This window comes from Pinus tabuliformis, chromosome 5_2, assembly GCF_031772625.1.
Source record: "Pinus tabuliformis cultivar Carrire ecotype Pingquan chromosome 5_2, CPIR1, whole genome shotgun sequence".
Lineage (NCBI taxonomy): Eukaryota > Viridiplantae > Streptophyta > Pinopsida > Pinales > Pinaceae > Pinus > Pinus tabuliformis.
The window spans coordinates 727,596,190-727,623,901 of record NC_142306.1 but is presented as its reverse complement, the minus strand read 5'-3'; positions in this window follow the sequence as shown (position 1 = coordinate 727,623,901).

The following is a 27,712-nucleotide window of genomic DNA, read 5'->3' as shown; positions in this document are numbered from 1 at the left end:
CCATGGTGTTGTGCTACACTATGTACAAATGTTGAGTGTATGCATTCTCTTGACTATGACTTGCAAGCAAACGTGAGAAAGGTAGACTGATCCAGGTGACTCCAGAGAGACACCTAAGACAAAGAAGGCTTATGAACACTAAAAAATCAAAGTGCTCAGAATGACTTTGACCTAGGACCAGAGTGTAGATCTTGTCGTCCTGATTCCAACAGCATGAACGCCACTTCAATCCGAGTTCGGATGATGAAGTTATCACGAAAAGAAGATTTCTTTGTTCCTTAGGAAAATGAGGCATTTTCTCTAAAAAATGGGTTTTAAGCCTTTATAAGGCAAATCGCAATCAGAGGCTAGTGATGGCCGATATCGATGCTATTCAGGTAGTGATCGGTGGTATAGGCACTTGCGAATCAACGATGGAGTGTTGGATCAGCGGATCAGGTTGGCGAAACCCAAAGGCCTAGGACCAGGACTCGGGCCGTAGCGATTGTCGATATCGGTGATCGGCGATTGGAATGATCGACAGATCGACGATCAGCATATCGGCATATCGGTAATCTACGATTCCCCGATATGCAGGGCTATTGGTAGCAGCGATGGCGATAAGCGATAAGCGCGGACCCGATGGGAATTATAAGTTCGATTTGATAAAATCTGAGATCTGAGAATTCAGACTTTTTAGTGCAATCCTGTGTATTTTTGGTTTTGGCCAAATCCGCGATGCGATGAGATAAGTGACTAACGCAGACCCGATAGGGTTTATAACGTTGATTTACTATCTTTTGAAGTCTGGTCTTTTATAATTTTGGTCGGAATTTCCAATGTTTTCAGTATTTTTGTGTATTTCTATTTTAACAGAAAAAATGCCATTTTGGAGGATTTTGTTACACCACCGATGTTTCTATGCAAATGGCTTCTATTCTGAACAAAATAACTTTGATTTCTAAGCGGCCTTGTCCCCAAACATGTTATAAAACACGATGGGTGCAGAGAGTCGAGGGGGGAGGTGAGAGGCTACGTGACAGAGGGCCAGAAAGCCTATGCTAAAGTGCCCGAGAGCCTGTGTTAGAGAGCCCCGAGAGCCTGAAGTACTAGAGAGCTAATAAGGAGACTGTGCCCGATGAATTGTCACAGAATGAGAAGTCCAGGCTATGCAGAGATAGCTAGACTGTGCTGTGAATTATGCAGAGAAGCTTAAAGCCAGAGCTGCGCTTGAGATGCGTAGAGCCACAAAACTTAAAGTTCAGTGATATCGCAGAGCTGCAGTGACATAGGCCAAAGCGCTACAGAGCTAGATATCCAGCAAGCTACAAAACCGAGAGTCCAGAGAAGTTATTCTCTTTATGATCAATTCTTCTCTTTATGATCGATTCTTCTTCTTATCATCGATTCTTCTTGCAATCGATGTTGTGAAATCAGTGTTCAGTAAGCTTCAACATTTTGATAGCTTCCGTTTTAGATGTCCACATTCTTATGCGAGCAGCCATCTTCGTATGATTGTTTCCTTGAGATTGATGGTCTGAGCAGTTTCAACAGTGAGACATCCACTTCTTCAGATAGCCCATGGTGTGAGGTATATGATTATTGTTCATGTACTTCTTTTACATTATGTTGCAGGGATCCTTGATTGATCTTGATGCAGGATCTTGTTTATTACTTGTTGTCATGATTCCTTGCTTGATTTGATGCGGAATATTTTACGTGATGTACTTGTTATCATAACTCATCATGTTATGCTTTGAGATCCCTTGTTGTATGTTGTTGGGATACTCTTGTTGTCGTCATACATGATTTTGCATTGAGATCCCTTTTGTGCCATGTTGGCAAGATGCTCATCATGTATGTTTTTGTATCATATTGATAGGAGTCTTTTGATTGAGAATTTCAATTGTGGAATATCTCTTAAAGCCACTCTTGCGTGAGGGCATTTTTCCTTGTATGATTGCGACATCATCTCTTGTGTACATCACCTTTATTGACAACACTTAATGCAGCGGCCTACACCATCTTGACACCGGGGCTCAGAGACGTAGTCCCTCCTGGACAAACTCCATTATCAATGCTTATGTTTTCATGTGTTGATGATTTTTATGTTCCTCTTCTTTTCTGCATGCATATGTATTCGTTAATGTTCTTTTAAAATGAAATTTTAACACATCACGAAAGTAAAAGGTCTTGGAAGGGTCCTTCTTCACACTTGGACCTGGATCAAGTGGTATCGAAGTAGTCTTTACGTGTATGTGAATTGCAGTGTAAACAATGACAGAGGATGAAAGAGAAATGTACAAGACCATGGTCAACATTTCCAAGAAAGTGTAAATCGTGTATAAAACTCTACAGAAAGAGACAGAGGAAAAGGAGCGATTGTAGCTTCAGTTACAAGCCACAGAAGAGGCCATTGAAGAACTAAAGCAAAACAAGCATAATATTCAAACAGAGAATGATGAATTAAAGATGCGCTTACATGAAGAGAAAGAGGAAAAACAAATTTTGCTACGATGGCTACAAGCAAAGGATGAGGCCTTAGACAAGCTGCAGCGAGACCCATGTGAGGTAAAAAGTAGTTCTCCATCTTCATGTATGTTTCCTGATAATGATTTCGCTGTTTTCAAAAATCATACCACAAGAATTGGCTCCAAACTGTTGAATAAAATGGGGTACGAAGGAAAAGGATTGGGCGTTAATGGCCAAGGCATTGTTAATCCCATCAAAGTAGAGGAATTACCTCGTCAGGCAGGACTTGGGTATGTCAGGAAAGAAGTTGGGGAATGCACTAAGACAGTTAGCGAACCACCAACAACGAATGTTGAGAAACCCTCATCAGATCTTTCCAAATCTAAAGAGAAGGTAAACAATGTTGATTTCCTTTTGATTTCATCTTCTCATAGTATGATGTCTATTGGAGATTTGGAGATCCTAATTACAGGGACAAACATGAGGCTCCTTACAAGGATGAGGCACGAGGAGAAAGAAGAACTTGGTGCTAATAACCAAGGCATCACTCAACCTTTGGAGGTTGTGCATGAACATTGATTTTCAGGCCCGAGATACACTAAAGGAGAGTGCTAAAAGGTGTCAGATTTGTCTGAGACATTGCCGAGGAAAGAGAATGATGGGAAAACATCCCCATCATCCCATGGCAGTTTCCATTGCAGGGAGAGAGCTGAGGCAAGCTCTCATCGCCATACTGACATCAGGAACAACAAAGGAAGGTATAACCATTTTCGATCTTTGAATGTTCATTTTGATTATGATCATGTTGCTAATAATGAACAAAGATCAAGGCATCGAAAAACATGTAACTTTTGTGGTTTACCTGACCATACCTTTTCTAACTGTTAGAAAAGAATGGCAGCACTCACGAGGCATGAAAAACCCTCTCAAAAACATGAAAAGAAACAGGTTAAGGAGATATGGAGGAAGAAAGCCTACTGCAGTCATTGCGACAGAAATGGCCATCAAAGAGCCACTTGCTGGAAGCCCCATTCAGAGCAGCACCTTAAAGACAAAGTGTCGGTGCGTGAACCAGGAAGAGCAGTTGTTTGACAAGCAAAACCACCTCAAGGAGGTGACCCATTCACATTGATAAGTGAAAAATGGTTTTTTTGACATGTTGTCATTTCATGGTCCTTCTTTTGTAAATCACTTGTTGCATTTTAAAATGTAAATGTGATGATGTGTTTCCATCACGTAGTCAGCAACAATGATGTTTGGTCATGTTCCGAGTCGTATTTTACACTCTGAAAGTGACGATATGTTTCCATCACTTGTTGACACAATAGTGTTTGGCCTTATGTATGTAAGTCATGTGTTGCAGTGATGATGAGTTTCCATCACTTTTTGAAGCAACAATGATGGGTTGGCCTTGTTGTCTTAGCTGGGATATTACATTCATCTTGTTGTAAACTTGACCACTGAGTCTATGTTAGAAACCCGTGGCAACTATGGGACATTGGGTCATTAGTTGGTCATGTCATTTAAGCATGCAATTTGTAAAACAATGTACTACAGGTTGCAGAAGTAGCAGGTGTCGGTTCGTCGCTTCAGGCTCCGAAGAACAAAGGTGAAGGAGATGGAAGTGAGACCTTTTTAGGATGCTTGTGATGCAGATAAGGTACAGAGAGAATTGCAGATTATTTTTCATGCTTTTGGAGGACCAAAAGCTCTTCAGTGGGGAGGATTGATCCAGGTGGTTCCAGAGAGACACCCAGGACAAAGAAGGCTTATGAACGCTCCAAAATCAAAGTGCTTAGATTGACTTCGACCCAGGACCAGAGCGTAGATCTTGTCGTCCTGATTCCAACGGCGTGAATGGCACTTCAATCTGAGTTCGGATGATGAAGTTATCATGAAAGGAAGGTTGCTTTGTTCCTTAGGAAAATGAGGCATTTTCTCTTGGGTTTTAAGCCTTTATAAAGAAAATCGCAATCGGAGGCCAGTGATGGCTGATATCGGCACTACTCAGGCATAAATCGGTGATATCGGCACTTTCGAATCGACAATGGAGTGTCAGATTGATGGATCGAGTCGGCAAAACCCAAAGGCCTAGGACTAGGACCTTGGGCCGTAGCTATTTCCGATATTAGCGATCAACGATCGGAATGATCGGCAGATCGATGATTGACATATCGGCATATCAGCGATCAACGATCCCCCGATATGCAGGGCTATTGGCAGCAACGCTGGCGATAAGTGATAAGCACGGACCCGATGGGAATTATAAGCCCGATTTGATAAAATCTGAGATTCGGGAATTTAGACTTTTTAGTGTAATCTTGTGTATTTTTGGTTTTGGCCAAATCCTTGATGCGATGCGATAAGCGACTAAGGTGGACCTGATGGGGTTTATAGGGATGATTTACTATCTTTTGAAGTCTGGTCTTTTATGATTTTGGTCAGAATTTCCAATGTTTTCAGTATTTCTGTGTATTTCTATTTTAACAGAAAAAAGGCCATTTTGGAGGATTTTGTTGCACTGCTAATGCTTCTATGCAAACAAATTCTATTCTGAACAAAACAACTCCAATTTCTAAGCGTCCTTGTCCCCAAGCGTGTTATAAGATACAATGGGTGCAGAGAGACGAGGGGGGAGGCGAGAGGCTGCCTGACAGAGGGCCAGAGAGCCTGTGCTAAAGTGCCCGAGAGCCTGTTTTAGAGAGCCTAAAGAGCCTGAAGTGCTAGAGAGCCAATAAGGAGGCTGCACCCGATGAATAGTCACAGAATGAGAAGGCCATGATATGCAGAGATAGCTAGATTGTGCTGCAAATTATACAGAGAAGATTGAAGCCAGAGATGCACTTGAGATGTGTAGAGCCACAAAGCTTGAACTTTAGGCAGATTCCAGAGCTATAGTGACATAGGCCAGAGCGCTACAGAGCCACATATCCAGCGAGTTGCAGAGCCGAGAGTCCAGAGCAATTATTCTCTTTATGATCAGTTCTTCACTTTATGATCGATTCTTCTTCTTGTGATCGATTCATATTTTGTTCGATTCTTCTTGCAATCGATGCTGTGAAATTGTTGTTCAATAAGCTTTAGAATTTTGATAGCTTTTGTTTCAGATGTCCACATTATTGTGCAAGCAGCCATCCTCATACGATCGTCGCCATGAGATTGATGGTCTGAGCATCTTCAGCAGTGAGACATCCACTTCTTCAGATAGCCCGTGGTGTGTGTTGAGATTGCAACAAGATGATGGAGCTTAGTGAAAAGAGTCGCCTTCACTAAGTGGGCCCGCAGGCTATTTTTGGCGCAAGTCTATTTTTAGACTATGTCTATTTTTAGACTATGTCTATTTTTAGACTATGTCTATTTTTAGACATATGGATCATGTCTATGGATTTCAGGTTGCTGTTTATGGATGATTGGTCAAGTTGGGAAAAATAGATGGAATTCTATTTTTGATGAAAGTGTGAGTGATCAAAGTCTATTTTTAGACTGGCTGTCAAAAATAGAAAAGTCAAATATTATTATCTCATAATAATATTTGGACTATAAACTTGATCTTATTCTCTTGGAGCACTTCAGTTTGAGCTACAGAGGTGGCACATGCAGCTGTCAGAAGGAAATATGCTTTTCTTATGAGTCAGTTGAGTTGTTGCATGCATGACTTCAGTTAGAACTCAATCAGTTGAGTTTGGTGGAGTTGATGGAGTTGTGTTCAGTTTAGCTTTGTTAAACTGGTTGTATTTAGTCTAACTGGCAAATAGACTAGAGATGAGTTGGGTGAATTAGTTATTAATCAATTCACAAGTTATTAACTCATAATACAACTAATGAATACATCAGTTAACTCAGTTGCATGTCAGTGCATGTTCAGTTCAACAGGGACAGGTGGTAGAGAATCAGATTGCTATCAGTTGTGACTATAGTTGTGCACCAGATCTTGCACAATCAAGGGATTGAGTATGCCAATGAGTTTGCTCATGTATTTTCCCACATTATAGCTTGTGCTCACGTCCAAAAAAGTGTGAGTGACTATTTGCAGGTGAAAAATGAGTTTGGTGAGCCATTCTCATCAGTCCTTGAGCAGGTATTGAGCAGTGGAGGCAGGAAAGCAGTGGAAGAGATTTGGAGATCAGATCTGAGCTGTATTGTGTGTAACAGAGGTGGAGATACTTGTGAGAAGTATTATGCTGTGTAATGTTACATGACTCAATCATTAATATATAGATAGTTGGGGTTTTTAGCGAGATGCTTTCCCCGGGATACATACTGTGTTAATGTGTGAATGCTCTTGATGTTTTATTGTTATTGATGCTGCTATATTGATCATCAACGTAGAGGAGCTTATGTATTGTGTATGTTTTCCGCAATAGTACATGATCAGGATAATCTCCATTGAATATGTGTTAAATTATTCAAAATTTCTACATGGTATCAGAGCTAGATGATTTGTAGAAAAAGTTTCTACATGGTATCGGCGCTGCTTGATTTGTAGAAGATATTTTTACAGGATATCAAGCGAGGATTGATCATCAGATCTACTATTCAGGAAGTGTTTACATTCTATTTCTCTAGGCAGAGGCTGTAATCGGGCCAGGTAGCCTCTGGATTTATCCTTCCTTTGGAAGGTGAAATATCCGGTAAAATCCCATACAGTGAATCTCTGTACGAGAAATATTGTGTTCTCACGAATTCTAGATCGGAAGCAGTTGAGTTGGAGCTGGTGGAAATTCGAATTTGCAGCAGTGTTGTTGAAAACGTCTTTCAACGGATTGCAAATGTTATTCCAAAGAAAGAGCGACCTGGCGCTCAAGGATAAACTCAGAAACAATAAAGGTGAGAATGGATATTCATCAAAGGTATCTGATGAAGAGAATTGTGCTTTGGCTGCCAAAGCAAAGAAAGGGAAGAGCAAGAAAGCTTCTCAGTCTGGTGCGAAAGGCAAGAAGAAGGATATGTCCAAGGTGAAGTGTTTTCACTATCACCAGCACGGACACTATGCCACAAATTGTCCGCAGAAGAAGAAGAACAAGAAAGCTGCTGGATCTGCAGGGGGAGAGGCCTTAGCTTCTCAGTTTGAGCTTGATTTTTCATTGATCGCATGCTTGGTTTCAAGTGTGATGGGATCAGTGTGGTTCTTGGACAGTGGTGCGTCTTTTCACATGACGGGAGATAGAGATTTGTTCTCTGATCTGGAGGACAAAGATCTTGGAGTGCACATCGAGATGGGCGATGATGGTAGATACAGTGCGACCGGTATCGGTACCATTTCCTTTGAGAGGGAGTCTGGTAAACCCTTCGTATTGAAGGAAGTCATGCATGTTCCAGGATTGAAGAAGAATCTCATCTCAGTGGCGATGTTAGAAGACAAGGGGTATGATGTTGTTTTCAGCGAGGGAAAGGCCTTCCTGCGTAGCAAGACAACTGGTGAGACCCGGAAGATAGGGGTTCAAGTGAGGAACCTTTATCAGTTGCATGTAGATGGATACACAGCAATGGCAGGCAAGGCAGAAGGATTGGTGAGCCGGGATGATGGAGAGTTGTGGCACATGAGATTGGGTCACCTTCACCATGGAGCCTTGAAGATACTGCAGCAGATCACTACAGGGATTCCTAAAGGCACACTTGCGCAGTCAGATCAGTGCAAGGGGTGTACTTTGGGGAAGTTTGTGAAAGCCACCTTTCACGAGAAGGATAGTCGCGCCACGACGATCCTTGAGAGAATTCACACAGACGTGTGTGGACCTTTCTCAGTTGCTTCGACAACAAAACACAGGTATTATGTGATTTTTGTTGATGATTTCTCTCGTAAGTGCTGGATCTTCTTCATGCAGAAGAAGAGCGAGACATATTCAAAGTTCTGTGAATTCAAAGCACTGGTCGAGAAGGAGTCGGGGAAGAAGGTGAAGGCTCTTAGGAGCAATAATGGTGGTGAATACATCTCGGATGAGTTCAAGGATTTCTGCAAGACAGAAGGGATTCGTAGAGAGCTCATAGCTCCCCATAACCCACAACAGAACGGGGTAGCTGAGCGGAAGAACAAAACGATTGTGGGTGCTGCACGGGCAATGTTGCATGATCAAGGCCTACCCCTTCACTTGTGGGCGGAAGCATGCAATACAACAGTTTATGTGCAGAACCGTTGTCCTCATAGGATACTTGGCATGAGTACACCTAAGGAGACTTATTCTGGTAAGAAGCCTGATCTTTCTCATTTGAGGATTTTTGGTGCTAACGTTTACATGCATGTGACGAAGGATGCCAGGAAGAAGTTGGAGCCGACCGTGGAGGTTGGGATATTTGTGGGGTACAGTGATACGCCCCACAACTATCGTGTGTATTTTCCAGACAGTGGTAAAAGTGTTGTGCGACAGGATATAAAATTTCAGGAGGAGAAAGCCATGAAGTGTTTACTTGAGAGGGAGCTACACTTGCATGCAGATGCGGAGCTATTAGTTCCTAAGGATGAGCTTCAGGAGGTGGATCAGCCACAGGACGAGGTTCATGGAGTGGAAGAGACCACTCTTGCAGCGCCAACCATCAGAGGGCGAAAGTGCTTGACAGAAGCTGAGCGACTGGCTCAAGATGCAGAGAAAGTTGTAGGACCACCTATAGCCCAACGCAGGCAGAGACAGTCACCTGATCGGTACACTGGATACATGGCTCTTATGAGCAAGTGTGTTGTGACTGAGCCATCCTCTTTCGAGGAAGCTGTGGAGGATCCCGCATGGGTAGACGCCATGGTAGAAAAGTATGATTCTATTGTCAGAAACAGTGCATGGGAGATTGTTCCTAGACCGGAAGGGAAATCAGTGGTGGGTTTGAGATGGATCTACAAAGTTAAGCAGGCAGCTGATGGGAGTGTGGAGAAGTACAAGGCAAGATTTGTTGCCCGAGGCTTTTCAGAGATTGAGGGGATCGATTATGAGGAGACCTTTGCACCTGTCGCAAGGTATTCTTCCATACGGACGATTCTTGCTCTCTCAGCGCAGATGGGATGGCACATTCATCAGATGGATGTGAAGACTGCGTTCCTCAACGAAGTCATTGAGGAGGAGGTGTACATTGAGCAACCCGAAGGCTTTGAGGTCTTCAGCAGCGAGTCGCATGTGTGCAGGCTCAAGAGAGCGCTGTATGGGTTGAAGCAAGCACCACGTGCTTGGCACACACGGATAGACAACTATTTCATAGGACTTGGATTCTCCAAGAGCGAGGCGGATTCGAACCTATACCAGATTGTGGTGGAGGGTAAGTTGCTTATCATTGTACTGTATGTTGATGATTTGATTCGAACGGGTGATGAGCTGTTGATACTGTCATGCAAGAAGGATCTTGCTACAGAGTTTGAGATGAAGGATTTGGGCCTCCTTCACTATTTCCTAGGATTGGAAATATGGCAGCGCAGTGGTGGACTGTATGTTTCCCAGGGCAAGTATGCTCGGGAGATACTGGAGAAGTTCAACATGCATGGCTGCAAGCCTGTTGATACTCCTCTTCCTGGAGGTTGGAGGAAGGAGGATGCCACTTCGGGAGAAGAAGTGGATGCCACTGTTTATCGACAGTTGGTGGGGTCGCTGATGTATTTGGTCAATACACGACCCGATATATGCTATGCAGTTAACCAGCTTTCACAAGCTATGGTTAAGCCTACCAAGCTCTTCTGGAAGGCGGGCAAGCATGTATTGCGCTACTTGAGAGGCACATCGGGATATGGTTTGTGGTACAGACAGGAGGATGAGGTGAAGCTATGTGGCTTCACTGATGCAGATTGGGCAGGGAGCCCAACGGACAGAAAGAGCACATCAGGAGGGGTCTTCAGTATTGGATCGACAATAGTTTCTTGGTACAATAGGAAGCAGAGATCTGTGTGGATGAGGATGATCCTGATCGGGTTTTTCTGGTCCAAGCAGATCAGGTATCATCATATCAAAGATTGTGTGCAGCGGAGGATCATGTTACTTTCGTACATTCCAACGGAGGATCAGGATGCTGATATTCTGACGAAGGCTCTCACCAGGAGCAAATTCGAGTACGACCGAGGCAAGATAGGGGTTGCTGATAATCCATATCTTGTTGAGAGGGAGTGTTGAGATTGCAACAAGATGATGGAGCTTAGTGAAAAGATTCGCCTTCACTAAGTGGGCCCGCAGGCTATTTTTGGCGCAAGTCTATTTTTAGACTATGTCTATTTTTAGACATATGGATCATGTCTATGGATTGCAGGTTGCTGTTTATGGATGATTGGTCAAGTTGGGAAAAATAGATGGACTTCTATTTTTGATGAAAGTGTGAGTGATCACAGTGTGAGTGATCAAAGTCTATTTTTAGACTGGGTGTCAAAAATAGAAAAGTCAAATATTATTATCTCATAATAATATTTGGACTATAAACTTGATCTTATTCTCTTGGAGCACTTCAGTTTGAGCTACAGAGGTGGCACATGCAGCTGTCAGAAGGAAATACAATTTTCTTATGAGTCAGTTGAGTAGTTGCATGCATGACTTCAGTTAGAACTCAATCAGTTGAGTTTGGTGGAGTTGATGGAGTTGTGTTCAGTTTAGCTTTGTTAAACTGGTTGTATTTAGTCTAACTGGCAAATAGACTAGAGATGAGTTGGGTGAATTAGTTATTAATCAATTCACAAGTTATTAACTCATAATACAACTAATGAATACATCATTTAACTCAGTTGCATGTCAGTGCATGTTTAGTTCAACAGGGATAGGTGGTAGAGAATCAGATTGCTATCAGTTGTGACTATAGTTGTGCACCAGATCTTGCACAATCAAGGGATTGAGTATGCCAATGAGTTTGCTCACGTATTTGCCCACATTATAGCTTGTGCTCACGTCCAAAAAAGTGTGAGTGACTATTTACAGGTGAAAAACGAGTTTGGTGAGCCATTCTCATCAGTTCTTGAGCAGGTATTGAGCAGTGGAGGCAGGCAAGCAGTGGAAGAGATTTGGAGATCAGATCTGAGTTGTATTGTGTGTAACAGAGGTGGAGATACTTGTGAGAAGTATTATGCTGTGTAATGTTACATGACTCAATCATTAATATACAGATAGTTGGGGTTTTTAGCGAGATGCTTTCCCCGGGATACATACTGTGTTAATGTGTGAATGCTCTTGATGTTTTATTGTTATTGATGCTGCTATATTGATGATCAACGTAGAGGAGCTTATGTATTGTGTATGTTTTCCGCAATAGTACATGATCAGGATAATCTCCATTGAATATGTGTTAAATTATTCAAAATTTCTACAGTGTGAGGTATATGATTATTGTTCATGTACTTCTTCTTTTAAATTATGCTACACGGATCCTTGATTGATGTTGATGCAGGATCTTGTTTATTACATGTTGTCATGATTCCTTGCTTGATTTGATGCTGAATCTTTTATGTGATGTACTTGTTGTCATAACTCATCATGTTATGCTTTGAGATCCCTTGTTGTATGTTGTTGGGATACTCTTGTTGTCGTCATACATGATTTTGCATTGAGATCCCTTTTGTGCCATGTTGGCAGGATGCTCATCATGTATGTTTTTGTATCATACTGATAGGAGTCTTTTGATTGAGAATTCTGATTGTGGAATATCTCTTAGAGCCATTCCTGTGTGAGGGCATTTTTCCTTGTATGATCATGACAGCATCTCTTGTGTACATCACCATTAGTAACAACACCTAATGCAGTGGCCTACACCATATTGACACCGGGGCTCGGAGACGTAGTCCCTCTTGGATGAACTCCGTTATCAAAGCCTAGGTTTTCATGTGTTGATGATTGTTATGTTCCTCTATTTTTCTACATGCAGATGCATTCGTTAATGTTCTTTTAAAATGCAATTATAATACATCACGAAAGTAAAAGGTCTTGGAAGGGTCCTTCTTCACACCTGGACCTAGATCATAGACCACTTACATTGTGCAAGTGTGCTTGTTGTGTAAGATTCCTCCAATGCATGAGCGATGGGATCATGTAGTTCGAGTGGAGGAAGCAAAATATGGGTGTTTGGTTGATATTCAATGCAAAGTAGAGAGTGATGAGCAGCCTTGCGTGTTTCAACAATTTCCTGATTGGAAGTGAAACCAACCTCAGGATAGCAAGGACCTAACATAACAATCAGCTCGGGCTGAAGTGCCCCGACAGTCTGGGGGGTTTTGACTTCGTCGACAGATAGATCATCGTAGACTAGTATATTAGACAGATTAACAATGATTGAATCCACATCGTGATCGGATGAAGAAGTAGAGAGATCACGACAACCAAGATCAGAAAATTCAAGATGTTTGTCGGCATCCTCATGGTTTGACGAATCGTGCAGAGGGGTAGATGAGAAGCAAGGATGTTCACCCTCTGTGTTTTCAGAAATGATAGATAATAGATTGGATGGATTTTTAGAGGAAGATGTGTCCTCTCCACAATATAATGACATACTGACATCTGATGTGTCCTATGAACAATTGGAAGTAGAAACATCTGGAAATGAGTTTTTACAGGGAAAATCAATAGCGACAGAATCAAAAGGGATGTCAGGATAGATGGGGTGAGGCGTGGATGGAAGGGAGTCATCCTTCACCGCGGGTTCTTCTTTAGTTTCCCACACACACTCATCATGAATTATGGTGCAAGGTGGTTTCATAGTACCAACTCCATCGACAACTTAATCCTTGTTCAGAGCAGATGAAGAGTCTGGAATGGAAGAACACAAGACAATATAATCTGGAGGATCAACAGAACATGGGGACGAATATTGAGGGAATGAATCCACGTGACAACCAATAGGCTTGCAACCCAAATCTGCGCAGATATCAAGAGCAAGTGGGGTGGGAGGATGTGACAGTTCAACAAATGCGTGTGCATGTTCTCCCACGTCACTCTGTGGTGCTAGAGCTGTTTGATGAGGTGAAGGAGGAAAATCACTTGTGACAGCAACTGTGGCTTCCTATGTGTTGGGCATAGAATCCCCCCCACAACATGTTTTGGGGCTCAAAACCCAAGTTTTGGTCAAATGTATTGTAAGACTCCGCGAATTACCGGCGCGGAGCGCGAAGTATGGGTTGAGTCATAGGGTTGTCCGCCCTAAGTATTATAAAGAAATGTAATGTCATGTTGGCCTACCCATGGTCTGCGGACCATGGGATTGTATAAATATAGTGAGGCTCTAAGTTGTAAAGAAAGAATAATAATAGAGATAGATGAATACACATGGTTCAAGCATAGAGTAAGAGTGTAAGTTTATTGGGTCGTAGTATTAGGAAGAGGCTTTGCAGCTGAGTGCGCAGAGGCCTAGTAGAGTGCGCAGATCCCTGTAGTTGAGTGCGCACGGAGGTGTCGAGTTTGTAATCTTGAACAAAGAATAAACAAAGAGAATTTGATTCCAATTTTTGTGTATCTACTTGTGTATTGCCTTCTTTACATTTATATTGTTTTGGTTATCATGCACACTTATATGATTGCTGGATATACTGTTAATTTATCATCAGTCTTACACAAATAAGTTAAGTAATCGGGTAATAATAGATTAAATAGTAAGAAACTTGGGTATAATACAGATCGCGCCCCGAGTAAGGCTGCACAAAGGCAACATCACAGGTTGCGAGGGACTAATAGGTGCACGTAGCAACGTGCACACAGGGTCAATCCGCAGACCTCCAGAAGCTCATCAGACATCCCCAGGGTGCGGAAACCTGGTTCTAGCACCCTCCCATACTACTTCGAGTGAGACCTCAGTCCACGCTCTGCGGACTATTGCCGAAAGGGCCAGTAGTACTGGCATTTGCTTGGCTAAATCACCTCTGAACCTGGGTCAGGCCCATACAAGCCAACAAATGGTTTCATTGCCAGGACTGGGATCTGCTTAAGGGATGTCTGATGTCGTGCCACTGGAATCCAACAAAGAAATAAATTGAAGAGTGGTTGGACAAGAAGATTCACAAGTTCGCGACGTAGTAAAATAGAAATTCGTGAGTATCTAAGGAAGAGTGGTTGGAGCGCTACTTGTATACGGAAATCCACAAAATTTTCTTTGCATCCTTTCCTTTTGAGCTATATGAGTGGATCGCGAAGCTAGTAGACAGTCAAGGAAGGTGTAGGCTAGACAAACCAATCGTGCTAGACTAGAAGTGTCAGGAGATAAGATCACGCGAGCTATGGACCATTGGATTGACCGAATTATTGGAGGCTTTATCACTGAGTTCGTGGTAGATATGACCGTTAGCTACAGTGAGACGGAGCTACGTTTCCTCAAGGGACCACGAGGTAAGTATGTTAAATCTCTGAACACTTGGATTAAGATGCTATTATGTGAAAAGTGGGTTATGCGAATAAATTAATGTTTGGGACTACACGAAGTGAGAAGATCTACAGAAGCGGAAGTAGTGAAGAATTGGAAACTAGTCCCTTAATTTCCCCCTCGTGGGAAAGCGAGGAAGAGCTCTCGAACATCTCTCCGAGAAGCGTGGTCAGTCTGATAAGGCAACACATTCCACGTTTACCACCTCCACCCACACCACCACCTGCCTCACCCTCCTCACCTCTATCTCCACCCACCCCACCTCCGCCACCACCACAGTTCAGTATGGCGAGTGCGATCAAACTACTGATATTCAGAGGAGTGGGGAATGAAGATCCGGACCAATTCTGGTTCGTGGCAGTATGGGAAGCACAAGGCGTCGCGGATGACAATATCAGGAAGGCTATGCTGGTGAGTGCATTGTAGGATCATGCATTAACATGGTACATTAAGCATTCTAATGACCATCCAAACGCAAGAATAGTAGAGATCTAGGCCACACTGAAAAGGGAATTTAGCAAGCCAAAGTTGGAAACACAATCAATCATCGGGTTTAAGGAGATCACGATGCTCCCAGGCGAGACCCCCTGGGATCTGAACCAAAGACTGAAGGGTATGATTCCCGAAACCAACATGACATTGACGGATGGATAGCACCGCACATGGTTTGTAGCATCACTGACACCACACTTAAGGACGACACCGTCACAACAAAAACTTTCCACCCAGGCCGAAGCTTTAGAAATGGCGATGAGATTACATGAGACCCCTATACAAGGCCCTGGTCTAGGAGTCCAACAACTCCATGCACAACTGCAAAATTTGTGTTTGGAAATGCAAAGTTTTAAATAGGACAGGACACCTCGGCCAGAGGCACGCGGGGAGGTATGGTGCATAAAATGCAAAGGCTAGGGGCATGACAAGGAGCACTGTCCAATGTTCGTGAACTACTTGGCAGGAGGAGGGCCAGTGCCATTAAGACTTGAGACATAGGCAAGACCAAGCATGGCACCTGCATTATGGTGCGTGATTTTTTAGATAGGAGGAAAGCACACTATGGATAATTGTCATCTATTGCAGAAATATACGCAAACGTCCCAACAATTGTTTTGTAACTTCTGTAGGTTGGTAGGCCATGGTGAGTGCACCTGCAGAAGCTACAAATTAATGATGGATTGAAATCTTGCCTATAAGGTGCAGACCAAAATGCGAGCCCTTGACCTGAATGCAGGAATGGCGCACGCTGGATTTCAGGGGCATGGTCGAGGTGGAATGGGACCAGGGAGGGGTCGCGAACAGTTAATTTGTTATAATTGTGGAGGGCTAGGGCACTATGTCGGCGATTGTACAAACTCGACAAGGACACCATGTTTATACTATACTCAGTTTGATCAAGAGGCAGAAGATTACTCTACCTTGATAGCAAGACTACGCGAAAAAGGGGTACTTCAGCCCCCTCCGACTCAAAATTTGTAGATGATGAGGTCTGAACCGCGTGAAGAAGACCCGAATGTAAACATGATGCTTAGGAGCGGTGTGACCATTGGCAATAATAAAGGTAAATAGCCAGAAGAAAGTGCGTGGATTCGCAAGGCTCCTACTAAGGAACCTGAGTTTCATTTAGAATGCGTGAAGGAGACATTCATGGAAGCTAAGAAGAGCTTCACAGAGGCCTCCACTTCAGGTAGTAAGGATCAATTAGAACCAGGAATGGATCCTTCAATGCTCACTACCTTTATGGAGACATGCATGAAACTGCTACGTGACAATAAGGTAGTCAAAGGACTACATGAACTTATCACTAGGTGCATGAGGTCAGGAGAACCGCGCGTGGTCCGGAAACTTGGAAAGCATGCTTTGCGCACAAGAAGGGAAATGAGGTTGACTGCACAAATCGGTGAGTATGAAATGGATAAGGTAATCCTGGATCTGGGATCGGACGCGAATGTACTACCAAAGCAAACATGGGAACGCATGGGTAGACCTGCGCTAGAGTGGTTTCCTATTCAATTACGAATGGCGAACCAACAGAATATCTTGCCCATGGGAAGACTGCAAGGGGTAACAGTAGATATTGAAGGTGCCAGCGCGTAGGCGGATTTTGAAGTGATAGAGATTTTCGATGACAGTAATCCCTATCCCGCGCTACTAGGAATAGACTGGGCCACCGATATGAACAGAGTCATAAATCTTAAGAAGCGCAAAATGATCTTTGAGAAAAAATCACTATGCGTAGTAGTACCGCTAGATCCAGCCGAAGGAGAGCGATACACTGAACTGGTGCGCGATGATGATCTCGATTGTATTTACAAGATAAATGCGTGAGAAGAGGATTGGGTGAATTTGACTGTAGATGGAAGGATTTCGTGGGAGCGCGAAAGCTCCTGTACTTCAGATTCAGACGAAGAGATAGAGCGATGGCAGAATCAGCTACATGAAGTAACAACGCTTAATTGAAACATGATGGTTAGATCACTGTGCTGCGTGACAACAGAAGCAAGGGATTTGCCGACATATGATGTGTTGACAGCGGTGGATGAATTCCTGGGTAAATTTGAAAGTGCAGTACTAGAACAGTAGCTGTTCGATGCTCTAAAGTGGGCACTGCACTTAACCCCCGCACGATGGTGGGTTACGCATTAGGGAAGTTTTGAGGACTGGCACGGATGCAGAAGGATGATGCGCCTACGCTTTGGAAAACCCCAGCTCAGAATGCGAGCCAGTCAGTAGGGGCGGAACGACTTGCGTGCCCACCTTTCCCGATGGGTACGGACATATGTTGTATAGACCGCACAAGTGCACACCACTCCCATAATAGAGAATCAGAACAAACCACAACAATAGGAATGATGACGTGTGCTACCAATTATTCATGAAGAAGCATTCAATAGGCTGTGCGAAGTACTAAACAACCTTCACCAGGCAAGATGCATAGATTGGGACCTGCGCGTACCAACGGTTCGATGGGCCTATAAGACCATGTGAAAAACGCTAACCGCATAAACAATTCCAAAGGTGTGAAACAGAGTAGAGACCGTAACGTCAGAAGAGAATGCAAAGACGAATCTTCACGTAATAGCTCCCATAGTTGTTAAAGTGCACAGAGACTAGGATGAAGAAATCACATAGCTACACGAGGTCGAACACATAGAGACTCAAGAAGCCATTAGGCGAGGGAACCTTAGACTTCGCGAACTTGAAAAAGACCGAGTATGACTGAGGAAGAAAAGCATGTTGATGGATGACGAGATCAGGAGGCTGGAAAATGAGGTCAAGCAAGAATCTCTTGTCGATAAGCCAAGGATGACAAAACAAGGTGCGTATGATCATGCCACTCGATTAGAATATTGTCACTGAGAATTTGTGACTTTGTAGCCATAGCTACGGCCGCACCTCACCAAATGCAGTAACGATGAGAGTGCACTACATACAATAGAACATGCAGCGCCGGCTGTTGCGAAGGCAATTGAGGAGTTTCCGTGGACTATACTGGAAGGCGAGTCGAAGTCTCGCACAGGTGGTGCGACCACCTAACTAGTCGTAGGGAGCATAGTCTCAGTGCTCCAGGCAATTGAAAGACAGTGGGGGACAATAAAAGAGTCTATTTGGGAGCTGTGCAATGAGGGAGGTGCGCACATAATCAACATGCCACAAGGTTCACGACCGCGCATGGGGGGCTGCGCTGCTGCGTCGTTAGGTTGGGAAGTGACCAATGGTGTCACTATTCATGACGGGATTTCCGATTTAAGGCAAAAGGGAGCGGGTGGCGGGCATTTAAAACACAAATTAAGGGTAATATTTGGGACAATTTTCCACCAAGAAAGCATTGATGGCCTAGAATTGGGGGGAACTGTCGAATTTGAATTCAAAAGGCGCTATAAAATTCCAGGGGCTAGCCACGAGACAACACTTGTTCACTTGAGATTTGAGCAGTTGATTAGAGCACAGAGTGTTGAGCGCTGAGCGATATTTGAGTCCCGAAGTTCGTAAACAAACACAAACAGTTCAAGCAGGATGGTGGCTAATAGGAGAGGTTTGGGCTCTGCAAAAGGAACTACCAATGAGGCCGCGCAGAACCCCACGGTACATGATGTTCCCAAAGATACTAGGGTCACGCCAGAAATCCCAAAATCGCCTCGGACGCTGAGGCCCAAGAAAGATAAGCAGACAGTGGGACCAGTTTGCATGTCCCCGAGGAATCCGTGGTTTGGTAAACTCTCAATGGAAGAAAAGGGAAAGGTTGTCACCATTGAGACAGATGATGAGGAGGAGGACCTACAGGCTCTCGTCGATGAGATAGAGGAAGCAGAAGACATGGAAGAGGACATCTAGTTGGTGCGCTCTGTAGTGAAATTGCCTGAGTATGTCCCTCCACGGAAAGGGAAAACTAAGATACCAAAGGACCTGGATGCCACTAAGAGTGCACTCCAGACCCCACTCCTCCCCATGGAATTGTGTTTGAGGGCTCGTACGTGGGCCACATGCCCACAATGAAGTTTGAAGATTGGGACCTTGCGAATAGCGAGAAGTTCCCACACTTAGTGACAGAGAGCCTCATGAAGCAAAGCACGGAGGGGCCAGTCACAACATTAGATCCGCGAAAATGGTTGTGCGGCATGGAGAAGGCCGGATTGCTTCATTTGCTATGGATTACACACTTTCACCGTGCACCCATTTTTGAGCAATAAAAAGGTGTCTTTTAACCCCTGTTTACCCTACATTAATTATCAATCCAGGTATGATTTTTTATCTCAAGAGTGTACTCAGTCTGAGGCGGTCACTTGTTCAAGAGTAATGCTCGCAGTATAGTGATTTGCAAAAGTAAATGAATGCTGGAAACAAACTATAATTGTGATGGCAAGAAAATAAATGCTTTGTAACTAAATCATTCATTCAAGAAACTACAACAATCATCAGTCAAGGATGCAGTAATGATAACTCTTTCCCCTGTAAACTGATGTAAATGAAAATCAATCACAGACAAGACCTTCAATCTGAGAACTTAGACAACAGTAATCAATGTTCGTTGCAATTGTAGATCTTCCTATCCACACCAAAGCGAATACTAGGAATAACAATTCAATTAACAGAAAACGGACAACACTAATTCTATTGAAAAGATCGAACAACAAAGCTTAATCTACAGAAATGAATTGAGCAGCAATCTTAACCGAAAGGAATTGAACAACAATCTTTAACTAATAAAGGAGTTGAACAACCATCTTTAACTAAGAAAGGAATTGAAAAACAATCTAAGAAAGGAACAACAAACTTAATTAAGTGTAATCACACAATGAATTGAATCAGTAATCTTATTCTAGCATAATGGACACTAACCACAGTTATAAAGGAATGGCAATTGTAGTTATAATGGAACAATAATGAAATGAACAACAATCACAATTGTAAGTGAACCGTAGCTAAATGAACAACAATCACAACTTTAAATGAACAACAATATCAATTTGTAAATGAACAGCAGAATCCGAATTAGACAGTGCAATAGTATTTCAGAATTAACAACATAACATTTTCGGTTGTAAATAACAATCTCACTATCCAAATACGATTTCAATGTAATAGTGCAATTCAGAGAAACGTTTAGGAACAAAAGATTACTGAATAAAATGGATTAAGGAAATGCAAAGGAAATCAAACCACACACAACTGTAATCGTAAAATAATGATATAAGAAGCAAGTGATCCACTAGGGCCAGGCCCTTAGCCACCAGGGAAGCACTACTGCAGTTACTTCAGGATCAGATAATGGAATAGCAACTGAGTTATATATTAATCATAAATGGCAGAGTTACAGCTATCGCTCTTTAAAGAGAGTCGATGATCAAAGTTAATATTACAACAGTAAGTTCTACAAATTGACAATAATATTCGCCCCCTAGGCTACCAGCGCTGTCCCTTTTTATAATGGCCAGGCGGAAGTATCAAAAATGCAGATAAGTCTTAAGGCAGCGATCCCTCAGGATCAAAGGATCCTGAGGGATTCGCCATATCTTTGATCTCCAACTTATCGTTTTGTCTTCTTGCGCTGATGCTATGTTTCTCTTCCTTTTCCTAGACCACGCGCTCCGATCTTGATTTGCTTGTCTGGATACGGCTTCCTATCAAAGGGACAGTAGTTGCTTCTGCTTTGTCTTTTCCTCTCGAATAGTGATTTTCCATTTTCTCCACTTTCTGTATAGAAAAATACAATAATTAGTCATTTTGCATCAATCACAAATCTCCTTAATTCTATGATAATTCTTTAACATATTACCATCTTAGAATGTAAATAAGTTGTGATTTAAAGGAAAAGATAAATAAATAAATGATAAATACATACCTTTTCCAATGCTCAACACACCCCCCTGCTTACCCTTTTTCATGCCCTCATGAAAACATTGTAATTTACATGCAAGGCAGTTAGGGAATAGGGTGGAGAAGGATTTTCATGCAGTGGTCTAAAACCATGATGTGTAGCTAAAACTTCAAAAATATGCCCTGTTTGGCCTTCAGGAAATTCATATAGGGCCTTATACCCTGGTGTAGGATATCCGATGATTGGACTCCGAAGCCTACAGCCTAACCAATACGTGCATTCTCTCAAGATGAGGTTACTATAGGTAACCAGGCGATCAACAGCTAACTTAAAATTTTCATAATTAAATGGCTCTCTGTCTTGAACATTCCTATTGGGAGTCTTCCATCTGAGTTTGGCTGCTGCCATGGCAAGGTCTTTAATGGATAGGAAGTATTCTACTCCTTGCTAGACAACTACTGTGTGAATGGGTCCCAATGTCTGGATCACACCCTTATTTCTCATTAAGCTTCTATGCTTATTCCACAGTTGCAATGGGTTTCTTGGTTCACCCCTTACCCATAGATCTAACCCATTTTCCTATCTCTGAAAGGTATTATGGGCTTTAAGCCACTTTATCTGGTTAACAGCAAAAGAGATGAATGCCTGAAGCTGGATATCACCCACAAAAGGGCTAGGGTTCTCTTCCGTTTCACCGTCCAACACAAGATTATGCAAATAAAACTCACATAGCAATCGCTGGACTTTCACCCCATAATGCTTACAGCAGTTTATGAAATCATCAATAGTTTTTAACTCTATAGGCACCGCTACCTTGAAAACCTTAATTTTTAATTGTAAGTACCTTTCCATAAAAAACAAAGCATAATTTTTGGCAGGTGCCCTACATGCTAGAACATCAGTATATAGAGAACATAGGGTATCCATTTGACTCATAACTATGTCTAGTATATTGGTTACCTTTTTAACGTTTTCCTCTGCAATTCGCCATCTATCGAAGGCCTCGCTCTCCGATGCATTGATGTTCTTTACTTGCTACTGTAACTTCTAATATTTCTCCTGAGGAACAGTTTCCTTTGTGAGCTTTTCTGTCGGTTGTTGGGCCTGTGCCAGATCCTTTTTCAGTCTCACTATCCTTGGATTATTGTCCATCATAAAATTTTTGAGCTGGAGATATACCTGGATCTCCTTATTGCAACATCTGGTTCCTATAGTCTGCGTTTCCTTCTCATGAACTGTCTGGTCGGTCGTGATGCTAGAGGACAATGCCTCTATTTGGACGTCCCTATTACAGACTGGTGTGTCTTCTGTTTGGGCCTCTGCGTTTGTAACAGGCGCATGCTGTTCCTTGCGGTCCTGAATGATAAAGGGTTTAATTTGAGTTCTTTTGGTCTTCATTTTATGGGTTTTCGTCTGGGTGGTTGCATCCTTTGTTCCAGGGGTTCTTTTTGAGATTCTCCCCATTTTTAGGACTATTTGTTGTCTGAGTTGTTTAACTACATTTAGTAGTCTCTGCTATTGCTTTCGTAGCCTTTTGATTTCATTTGTTTTCTTTGAAGGAACAACTGTTTCTTTTCTTGGGCTTGGGCTTTGTTCTTCAGGGATTGTACCCTCGCCCTGGCTTATTTCCATGTTTTCTGCTTGGAACACTTCTTCAGTGTTCTCATCCTCCTGATTAGGTTTTTCAGGGGAGGAAACCCTGTGTTGATTTGCTATTTCCCGGCCAACTTCTGCTTCTACTTCTTCTTCGTCATTCATTTCTTTGGATGCACTCTTAGAGTGTTCCTGTGATTTTCCTTCTTCTTCTTCCTCATCACTCATCTCCTCAGATGCACTCTTACTGTGAGCAAAGTGTTCCTGTGATTGTCCTGCCTCGATATCGGGGTTAAGTGCGCTGTGGGGTTGGACATACTCACCCATATTGGCTAAAATTTGGGCCAATTCGTCTTCTTGCAGAGGGTTTTGTAATGGGATTTCACTGGGTGGTTCTACTTTCTCCCCTTCTTCCTCACCATAGTGCTCTGTTTCCTCTTCTTCATTTTATTCTAATTCTTCTTCTTCATTTTCCCCTCCTTCAAGTTGTGGGGGTTGCTCGTCCTCTGAGTCATATATCTCTAATGGCTAGCTACTGTTTTCTGGGGGACTTCCCAACATTCCCCTGCTTCTCCCCAATCTGGCGGACTGTCTACGTTTCTACGGTCTGATTGATGTGCTAGCAGTGCTTTTTCATTTTGGGGCTGGCAAGGCCAATCCCCTATCTATTGAGAAAACTAGTTCTTCCCAACTACTCTACTGTTGATCGAGACTATAACTGACTATTAGCCGAATTAAGCCGTGATGACTTACTACCGATTCTACATGACGAGATTTTCTTATACTCTGAGCAGCATCATGCAATAAAAAGTTTAAGTATGCGGGAAAATTTACAACACATTTTTGTTTTAATACAAATAATAGTTTAAGATGGTGTGGTCTTACCACGTCTTTTCTACCATCACATGTGATGTAGCTTTGCACAATTCTGGCTAATTCTACCCAAGGTTCTCCCAGGGTTGCAGGCAGGACTCCTTTTCCTTTGACAGTAAGGCTTTGTCCTTCGTCCCGGAAGATGGTTATAGCATCTTGAAGTCTCACTTTTTTTAGGGTCCATACTGGTCCAATAGCTGGCAGTCCCAATACTTTAGCAATTATCTCATCTGTTACTATGATTTGCCTTCCCCTCACCGTGGAACGATCTTCCCGCAAATTCTCTAGAAATTCAATGGCCATTGTCTCGTTAGACTGCTGTAGTCGGTTAAGGTAGGCAATCCATCTTTCTCTTACTAAAATTTCACGTGCAGCGTTAGAGACCATTAACACCTGTGGTTCGCTGCATATTGATCTGCCTCCCATTTTGTTCAAGCTTAGCACACTGTTAATTTTTAGAGAGCAAAAACACAGAAATGCCGATGGAACAACAAGTTGTTCAAGCTTTAGCACACTGTTAATTTTTATAGAACAAAAACACAGAAATGATGATGGAACAAAAAGTTGTTCAAGCTTTAGTACACTGTTAATTTTTACATAGCAAAAACACAGAAATGACGATGGAAAAACAAGCTGTGCATATTGGGAAATACAATACCATTAAACTTGCTATTCCCAAGTTTTGATGGAATCATAGTACCTCCAAGTAAGGAGTTGACACATATGCCAGTGTATTATGGAGGTCACCCGCACCCCCCTGAAATGTGATAGGCCGTCCTCGGCTGACAAATAAAGGAACAACATGCTGGACTGCAGTCGTACAATAAAATAAAGGAACGACGTATATATCCATGACATGATTACAAAAATCAGTGGATTACTGAAATCAAGGCTTAAGATGGAAATGGCAAATAGATATGGAAATGCCGTGAAATGATGCGAAAAATAGAGGATAGGACATCTGACGTATGTAAAAGTTCTTATGTGGTCATTATCCACTTTAACCATTATGATTGATTTATAAATTATTTTTCATGTATAAAAGGTTCGAAAGGGTTATATAACATAATCTCATTTGAAATCAATATAAAGATATAAGAATAAGGGTTTATAATGACTATTGGCGTATGAAAAGTATGAATTCAATACCATCTGCAGAGCTCTGTTGCCCACAGATGTCCATAACCTTGACAGAGTTGCTTGTTTCACCCTTGGAACCATAATCGTTTGCGTATGCCTAGAAAACTGTTGTGCGACGTCAGAATGGAGGCCATTGTGCTGGCTTGGTAACTAGATGAATCACAATGCCATTCACAAGGAAGGAGTGAAAGGTGGGCAGCTTGGCTCGTGATGAGACCTCCTATTCCAATGACTTTTATTTTTATTTTTCTGATATGCCTCTTGAATCATCTCCCTGGTGTGGTGGCCATAGTGGGGATGCCACTTCACTTGCTTTCTTATGATCATGGTAGGCCTGCTCTTGATGAGACCCCATATCCTTCATCTGACAAATCATGTTAATAATTGTATAGATATATATTTTTCTCTTTTTTCTTTTCTTTTATATAACACTTTTCTATTTATATACAAAGGATGGCTCAGCACTCCATAAGAGTAGGGATGGTGGAAGAAGTCTGAACAACTCAACAGAGGAAAATATGCACTTGTTCTTATTCAATAGTAATGATCAAAGAGAATTATTAAGATTTAAGAAAGAACCAACATGATAAAAATAATCAATCAAATTAGTTTTAGTGAAAATAAAGACAACAACGTGAAATAGTTGTGTCCTTTCCTCTTTTTTTCTTATCGATTCAAAGCAATCTCTCTAAAGATAACGATTTTTCTTTGGTTTGCTGATTTCAGTATCCTTTAGTTTTTGTGTTCTTGCATAAATGTATAGCTGTGCCTTAAATGAACCATCATTCACAAAAATCCTCTAAATGATGAAACACACACAAAAAAAAAGCACTCAAAAAGTGTTGTTCCTTAGATGGAACAACTGCTGTTCCTTAAGAGGGACAACAAAAGAACATTTCCACGTAAAAACCGTGGTTCCTTTAAGAGGAATAGTAAGCAAAAGGAAAAAATACACTCGAAACTACTGTTCCTTAAGAGGAACAACATCTATTTCTTAAATGGAACAACAAATAAAGCAAGCGCGAAATAAAATACTAGTCCTTTGGCGGAACAACCTAAGATCATCTGAAATTGAAATTGCTGTTCCTACGGAAGGAACGGTAGAAAGGAAAAAAAATGCGAATGAGGGCTATTCCTTTAAAAGGAACAACAAAACAATCTCGCAGAAGTGTTGTTCCTTCGGAAAGGAATGACAAAGATGCAAAAATGCTATTCCTTTGGAAAGGAACAACAAAAAACGAAAGTGCTATTCCTTAGGAAAGGAACAACAAAACGCAAAAGTGTTGTTCCTTCGGAAAGGAACAACAAAATGCAAAAGTTTTGTTCCTTCGGAAAGGAACAACAAAAAAAGAAAGTGTTGTTCCTTCGGAAAGGAACAACAAAAAATGTGGAAGTGTTGTTCCTTTGGAAAGGAACAACAGAACGCGAAAGTGTTGTTCCTTTGGAAAGGAACAACAAAAAAAGAAAGTGTTGTTCCTTCGGAAAGGAACAACAAAAATGCGGAAGTGTTGTTCCTTCTAAAAGGAACAACAAAAAGGCGGAAATGTTGTTCCTTCGGAAAGGAACAACAAAATGCAAAAGTGTTGTTCCTTTGGAAAGGAACAACAAAATGCAAAAGTGTTGTTCCTTCAAAAAGGAATAGCAAAAAGGCGGAAATGCTGTTGCTTTGGAAAGGAACAACAAAATTCAAAAGTGATGTTCCTTCAGAAAGGAACAGAAAAAAGGCGGAAATGCTTCAGAAAGGAACAATAAAAAGGCAAAAATGCTGTTCCTTCGGAAAGGAACAACAAAATGTGAAAGTGTTGTTCTTTCAGAAAGGACCAACAAAAAGGTGGAAATGCTTTTCCTTCGGAAAGGAAAAGAAAAATACAAAAGCGTTGTTCCTTCAGAAAGGAACAACAAAAAGGCGAAAATGTTGTTCCTTTGGCAAGGAACAACAAAATGAAAAAAATGCAGAAATGCAAAAATCTGTACAGAAAGTAGTTTATATAAGCAAAAAAAAGAGAAAAACTTATGTACAGAATTTAAGAACAATAAAATTACTTAGTGAAGCAGTGCGGAGGAAGGATTATTTTCTTCAGCAAGAATCTGCATATCAAAATCTTGCTAGAGCTGTTGGTAAAAGGATCCCCGAGTAAGTGGTTTATGGTATAGTCACACTCGGTGGCCATTTCCTTTAAAGGTATGTCTAGATCCGTCAATAGTAGTCAAAGTAATGGTGCCATTGTCATGCACTTTCTGGATTTCATATGGTCCAAGCCATCGAGTTTGAAGTTTTCCTAGAAAATCCTAAAACATGGAATCATATAGGAGTGTCCAATCTCCTTCGTGGAAGATTTTCTTCTTGATTAAGGCGTCATGCCATTTTGCTCTCTGCTGTTGAATTAATGTAGTGTGTTGAAGAGACGAGAACCTAATTTCATCTAGCTCATTAATTTGCTGTAATCTATTAGTTTGGGCCTCATTTAAATCTAGACCGATCTCCTATGTTGTTCTTAATGTTTGTATTTCGAACTCTGTTGGAAAGATGAGTTCCTTTTTAAATACTAGCTGATATGGTGAATAACTGGTGGTGTTTCTCCACATTTTTCAGTATGCCCACAAGGCTTCAGGCAATCTTGAAGCCCAATCATGCCTATGTGATGCAACAGTTTTTGTCAATATTGCCTCTATCACCTTATTCGTGCTCTCTACTTGGCCATTTTCCTGTGGGTGATACGGAGTGGTAATTTTGTGCTGAATGTGAGAATTTCTTAATGTTGTAGCGATTTTATTACCCACAAACTGCGGTCCTATGTCTGTGATTATGTCCCTCGGGAGGCCATATCACACAAATATTTGGAATAGGAAATGAATCACAGAGTCTTCTGTAGCTCTTGGAAGTGCCTCTACTTCAACCCATTTGGTAACATACTCTGTTGCTACTAGAATATATGTTTTCTGATTTGATGATGGGTTGATCGGACCAACAAAATCGAGCGTCCAACGCTCAAAAGGTTCGATTACTAGCTATGGGTTTAAAGGCATTTCATCGGACTGTCCAGGGCA